Source organism: Silurus meridionalis, chromosome 21, assembly GCF_014805685.1.
Source record: "Silurus meridionalis isolate SWU-2019-XX chromosome 21, ASM1480568v1, whole genome shotgun sequence".
NCBI classification, from domain to species: domain Eukaryota; kingdom Metazoa; phylum Chordata; class Actinopteri; order Siluriformes; family Siluridae; genus Silurus; species Silurus meridionalis.
Window position 1 is genome coordinate 772,089 of NC_060904.1, and position 7,500 is coordinate 779,588.

A 7,500-nucleotide genomic window follows, 5' to 3' on the forward strand; every position below is an offset into this window, starting at 1 on the left:
CCACACGATCACCTTCCGAATAGTCTCCTGGCACAGCAATTCAGCAACTCTTTTTAAAGCGTGTAAGGCACGTCTGTGATTCTCGCCGGATCTCCACAACAGTCCACAGGAGCCGAATCGGGCGAGTAGTGTGGGTGCAGAAGTGAGATTTCAGGGGTTGAGCTCGTCGAAGGTCTTCCTGATCTCTCATCATCTTCCAGTTAAGTTCTGCCTCTCTTAAAGCGCAGCTCGAAACACCTTAAACCACTCAGCGCGGCGTCGCCGTATGACATCAAACGTGACATACGTGATGTGGAGCAGAACAGCACCAGTTACCACCATTAGACTCCAAACCTTTTTGATCCCATCTTGTATCATTTAATCATCACGACAGGCTGGAGATCAGCAGAATCTCGCTTTAACACGCACACGTTTTCCAGACTGAGATTAGAGGAATAATAAACCTAAGTGCTGGAACTTTGGTCTTTTAGGTGAATCAGTTGATTTGAGATATAATTTGTTTAATTTCTGACTATTTATTGGTTGCTTTTAACCGAATTCTGTCCAAATTCCTTTAGTAAAATCTCGCACTATTTTAGAATTAATGAGAGAAATAGTGAGAATATTTTAAAGCATTCATTAAAAATGTATTAAAACCAGCACCATATTTAACAAATACACTCACTGTGCTGCTGAATCCGTCTTTATCTCGGTTCTGATCAATCAAATGACATTTCAACATTTGGACTGGATCTTCTCTCCAACAGCACCTTCACTCAATGTTCCAGAAATGGACAGAGTTTTCATTCTTCTCCACTTTCTCATTTAAAGTGTTTCTGATAAGAGCTGATCAGGTTTTTTCCCCCAATCATCATCTGTTATTCTTCATCAGTGAAGCAGTGAATGAAAAGAACAGAGGATGAGATTCTCAGGCTTTGGGAATTTAGGAAGTTTTTATCTGAATCAAACATGCGGATCATGAATACGGATGATCCGAGAAGCCGAAAGAAAGAAAGTTATCTGACCTCAAATAAAATAAAAACAAAGTGCTACAGAGGGTCAGGTCTCGTCATCAGGATTATAAACAACTCTCGCTTGAGCTTTTAGGAAAAGATTCTTCTATTAGATGATGGAAGGACGTGTGATTCTCCTGCAGCAGACATTTACATTGTTTTTTTTATATATTAAAAAAAATGTCCCATTGATGAGCTCAAAGTGCTGCACTGGAGACTCCTTCACTACATGTTCAAATATATTAGAACTATTATTATTATTATATTATTATTATTATTATATTATTATTATTATTATTATTATTATTATTATTATTATTATTATATTATTATTATTATTATTATTTTATTATCATTATATTATTATATTATTATTATTATTATTATTATTATTATTATTATTATAAATGTTTATTTTTTTACAGCATCAATATTTCAATCACCATTGAATTTTTGTCCCGTTGATGTTACCCGAGTCCCTGTGAATGAGCCGTTTCCATAGAAACGATGAGGCGCAGTGATGTAATAACAGTCGGTGTTTTGTTTGGCTGTATCAGGGCGATCGCGATGTTCTCAGATGCTCAGTGAGAAGAACTCGGAGGTCCTGCACCATGTGTGTGATTTCTTCTATAAATGACTCAGAAACTTCAAACATGATCTGTTTTGTTTGTGTGTAAGTGTGTATAAGTGTGTGTAAGTGAGTGTGAGCACCATGCGCAGCCGACACACACACCCCCAGGCCTTGGTAGAAAAAAGCACAGGCCATGTGGGAGTGTGTTATTTTAGCAAGATATAATTATACACACATTCAGATGTCCTGCGTTACTGTTACTGTTAATGGCTGAGTGTGTGTGTGTGTGTGTGTGTGTGTGTGTGTGTGTGTGTGTGTGTGTGTGTGTGCCAGTGCATATGAAAATTACAGGTTTATATTCACAGACAGTGTAATTGTGTGTTCGGGGATATAACTCAAATTCTCATACAATGGTGTGCAAAAGTTTGTGCACCCTCATTTTCTTTCTCATGTCTTTTTTTCTTATTTTTTGACAGTAATGATATGAATTTAACTGCCAGGTGATTTTTTTTACGCTCATATTTTACACAGTATTTTGTTTTTATATTTATATAATAGTACATATAAAACTGAATATAAACAGTTCAATCTGTACAACATTTAACAAAAACATCAAAACTAAAAAGCATTTATTTATTTACACCATTTGGCAAATCCAGAATGATCTCATTTTCACACCGGAGCAGTTGAGGGTTTTGGGTCTCGCTCAATGGTGGTAGTAGTAACAAAAATTATCCAACAAATCATTTATTTGCCATATTTTTTCCAACAATATTTTTTTTTACCTTTAGTTATTTTATTTATTTTGCAAATTATTCAGAAAAAAATGGAATCTGGAGTCAATCTGGGATTATTAATAAAAAAGTAAAAATAAAACCCATTAAATATGTGATTTTGCATTTACACATTTATCTCTTCATTTTATTTTATTTTCTTTATTTGTATTCATTTTGATTCCATTATTTTTCTCCTTCATCCTCATGTCGCGTCTTTGTTTACTATACCAACCTCTCATTCGTTATCTCGACTGAGCATACTGTATAATGATTAGGTTCTGGAGCTAATATGGATTCCTAAACGTGTATTTCCACCCACGTGGTTTGGTGTGGCAGTCTGGCTGCAGTGGATATTTACGTTGAGTCGATCAGTGATCTTCATCCGAGTATAATTGCAGTTTGTAGAAACCCACACAGGGCCGGAAGCATGCAGGACTTTACTCCTGCCAGATTATATTTAAAACCTGGTATATACATTTTTATTCCATATTTAACTTTCAGAGGGAGAGAAAGAGAATTGGTGTGGTATCTGCTGACACTCCCAGAACTTCATTCATGTACAGTTACAGTCATTAAGTCTGAGACGCTTGTGTTGGTTTGTGTTGGAGGGATGGAATGATAAAGGGATGGAGGGTGTATATAGTTTATTTTACAGATTTAATTCCCAAATGTTCTCAGATTCTGCTGTCTGAAAGTGACGTGAACACACGTTATATTGGTTCATGCTGAACTTTAGATCTTTTTGTTTTATTCCTAGAACTGGATTTTAGGTCTAATCTGCAAAATCAGGACTAATAACACACTTTTGTGTGTGAGTGTGAGTGTGAGTGTGTGTGTGTGTGTGTGTGTGTGTGTGTGTGTTGTGTTGTGTTGTGTTTAATCAGGTCTAGGCCTGACTTCTTGTCAGAGTAATAACACGCTGTCAGAGTCCCTCCCCGTCCTGTAAACACACCGACCGCGACGTGGGCTTCAGAATGTGTCCGTAATGAGAGTTGTGTTTCTGGACCCATCACGTTTTTTAGTCCAGCACTGGTTTCCTCACTCTGATTACGAGGTTTCGCCAGACAAAATATTCCTGTAGAGGTAAAAATGTAGAAATAAATAAATAAATAAATAAATAAATAAACAAACATGGAGTTTGTGGATGGAGGCGGGTGAAAGATGCAGCTGAGATATTTTCACTTCTTATACTTTTATTTTCTTTTATTCCTGTAGCACTTTAGACAGAAAGCAGCTTCACAAAAATGTACAAATACATTTTATTTATAGAATTTATATCTCTATGGGTTTAACCCTAATGACTGTGCCAAAGGTGTTTACTTTCTGTTTCCCTTCGATTTATTTTCCCCTCTGCGTAAGCAAATGTAGCTCCACATGGGAACCGCCCACTGTGCTCACGTTCTCAAAAAAGTGTCTTCTAAAATAAAAAGCATCCCACAATCAAACACACACACACGCACACACACACACACACACACACAAAACTGCCTTGTGTATAAATGCAAACAAGTGCCGACAGAGAGGGGGAAAGTGAGATCGAGGCGATCGTATGAGGCCTCAACACGTCTCAACACGTCTCAACACGTCTCAACACCAGCAATAATAAACAAAAACTGAGCTAAAATTAAACTCGAGCTTGATGATGTGATTGGTTTAGTAAATTCAGTGGTTGTTTTTTTTTTGGTTTTGTTTTTTTTTTAGAAAGTTGTACTGAAAACAGTGTGATGCTAATTATATGTGAGAAAAAATAACTAATTTGTAGCATCCAGCACAGCAAACTGAGGATATGTATGTATGTATGTGTGTAGACGAGCGCTGGGTTGGGTTAGGGTAAGCGCATCTGTAGCTGATAAATCTCATCAGTGCACTCTCTCTTCTCTGTTCTGGCACCGAGGTGGTGGAATGAACTTCCCCTAGATGTCGTACAGCAGAGTCCCTGATCTTCAAGCGACGACTGAAGACCTACCTCTTCCTGAAATACTTAAATTAGCACTTCCAAGCTTGTAGAATTCAAGGGTTATATTTATATTAAGTTTGTAATCTTGTGTACAGTGTAGATTTATTCATTACTAGAGACTCAAAGCACTTTTGTACGTCGCTCTGGATAAGAGCTTCTGATAAATGCCACAAATGTAAATGTAAATGTAAATGTTTCAGTGTCTGGCGACGCCTATAAAAAGAGAGAGCGAGAGGCGCTAAAATTGGGCTTTGTAACACCAAAAACACAGAAATAAATACTGTCCAGACAGACAGACAGACAGACAGACAGACAGACGAAAAACTGAGCAAATTGTTATGAAAGCTCTGTGAGTGCATTACGGGAAAGTTCAGAACTGTATTAATGCTTGACAATGAAATGATGGACATCTTCATGGCTGAATCCTTCAAAAATCACATTTACATATAAATTAAATAGCTGAAGATTTTGAAGATCTAAAATGTTCTAAATGTCCATTGACTTCTTTCAGTATATTAAAAAACCGATACCGAGGTGAATGTTTTTAAAAGCAGAATCTGAATAACCTGATCCACATCACAATCATCACACACTGATTTTATTCGTGCTGCTGAGGTTCAGGGTCTGGAGCTTTTTAGATTTCACTTTCCCTCAAACTATTTAAAAAGAAAATGCTTTTCTGTCTCCGCCTGTGGATCAGTCAGTTGGAATGAGTGTGTAGGTTGGGGTGTGTATTGTGTGGTGGAGTGGTTTAGTAACTTTGTGTGTGTGTGTGTGTGTGTGTGTGTGTGTGTGTGTGTGTGTGTAATAGTGATGGTTCAAATCCTTTTGAGATGCTGTAGATTTAAACCTCTGTTAGAACAGAGAGAGGGTTTATACTGGCTTATACTGGTTTTAAATCTGTTTTTCCTCAAGCATAGTGAAGTGTGGAGATGTTAGAGTAGAGATTTGGAGTGAAGCCTCCTCAATTGCCATAGATATGGTTATCCATCCAATCAGCCAATCTAATAAAGTTCTACAGGAACTTATACAGAAGTTATACAGGAACAGTCTTAACCCATTGAGCCACCATGACTGACAAGAATCTCCTCTTTTTGTTGCTGGTTTTAATGGACCCAGCAGCTCGTTATCATATGCTTAAAGCCTCCTGCAAAATTTTTTATAATCAACCAATCAATCAATCAATCAATCAATCAATCAATCAATCAGGCATTTATAGTTCTTATTTATTATTCTACATCAGGGGTTTTCAACTGGTTCTGTGCCAGGGACCACCATTCTGACTAACAAGTAATCCGCTGCCCACTATTGTAAAAAGCGATCCATGCTGGTGCTGACTAGCAAACTTCACCTTAGTTAGAAACGTTAGCTAACAGCTCCACTCCAAATTTCAATTCACCAAAACTATTATAAGCGTCTATTCAATAAAACACACCGTTCACCTTGACTGTTAATTTCTTTAAAGCTGCTTTGAGATAATGTCTGTTGTGAAAAGCGCAATAGAAATAAACTTGACTTGACTTAAAACCTGAATAATGTGTTTTCTTAACTCCGAGATGCTGGTCTATTTCGCGCGCAAGATGAATGTGTACGTATATGACGCAAAACACAACGTTAGCAAAGCATAGGCCTGATAGGTGCAACGCTAGCCTATCCTGTGTCAGTTTGAATATTTTCGATATTTTCATTAAATTCAGTTTTCCCACTAATGTGCAAATATTCTGAACATGTTTGGAAAAATAAATTATGGAAAAAAGTTATTTTAATAGTGAAATTATGTAGGCTGTCACGGACCACATGCAATGTCGCCGCGGACCACCAGGGGGCCGTGGACCACCGGTTGAAAACCCCTGTTCTACATCATTATAGACATAATTGTATTATAATAATATTATAATTGTACGTGTGCACTTTTCCTGAGGGTTCTCAGTATGGTGCTTCTCAGAGGTTAAGAACCTTATTTTATCCAAAGAACATTTAAAGAACTGTTGGAGAACCCATTATTCCTCTTAATTATTAAGCATTATTATCAACAATTTTTGTTTGTGCACTTTTAGAAGAAAAATGATGATTATTTACTGGTCTGTTGGATAATTACAGGCCTTTAGGGTTCTATAATGTCCTAGAAGCAGCAGTCCACACAAAATGTTTAAGGATTCAGCTGAGGAACAACTAAAGAGCACCTAACATTTTATTTTCATTGTTGTAGGTTTCAGTAATCATTTCTAGTAATTTCTAGTTGTTCTTTGGACAACTATTCAGGGTACAAGAACCATAAAGCTAAATGTTAAACACTTGTTTAAAGGAGTGTAAAATGTTCTTTAAAGGTTCCTGAAGGGTTTCTTGGGCAATTCAAGGTTCTTATTGTAGATCTATTCTGTTTCATCTTTTCTGATAGGAGAATAAATTGTTGTTGATTCCCACAGAGAACCTTTCAGGGGTCTAAGAGAGACAGTTAAAGAGTGTAGGATGTTATGAAAATGGTAGAACTTGTAAACATCTGTAAACGTTGCATCTCGAGCTCATTACTGAACGTCCTGATATGGTTCTCTGTTCGCTGCATGTGTGTACAGTAACAACAGAGTAGATAAGGAAGTAGTAAACGTTGTACACTATCTGCCATCGTGTGGCTTGTGGTCTTCTGCGTCACACAGATCTCTGAGGCGAGTTTATAAATAACGGTGTTCTGGATGTTCACCCATAATGAGCTTCATTAAACCTGTGCCTGAGGGTTCTCTCGCTCACATGCGTGTTCTGCTGGCCTGGTGAGACCATTACATTAGATTAGAGCCGAAAGACACAAGATATAACAGCTTAGATTAGACATCTGCTCTGATATGACACACACACACACACACACACACACACACACACACACACACACACACACAGACTTAATAGAAGAGTTTTTTGATGTTATAGTAAAATACTGAGTGACACAGTGGTTTCCTACAACACCATGTCCTATAGAAACCCAAACATGGCCTCTTATTATCCAAGAAAACTGTAAAGAATGCTCAAGGAACCCATAAGGAACCCACAAGAGAACCCTTTTTTCCAAAGCTGTACCTTAACCCATAAAGCTAAATGTTTAACTTCTCATTGTTTCTAAATATTCAGATGAAAATAAAGAGTTTGTACCTCACAATAAACCTAAAGTTGGGGAAGTCTTTCTTATCTTCAAAAACCTTCTCCATTGAAAAA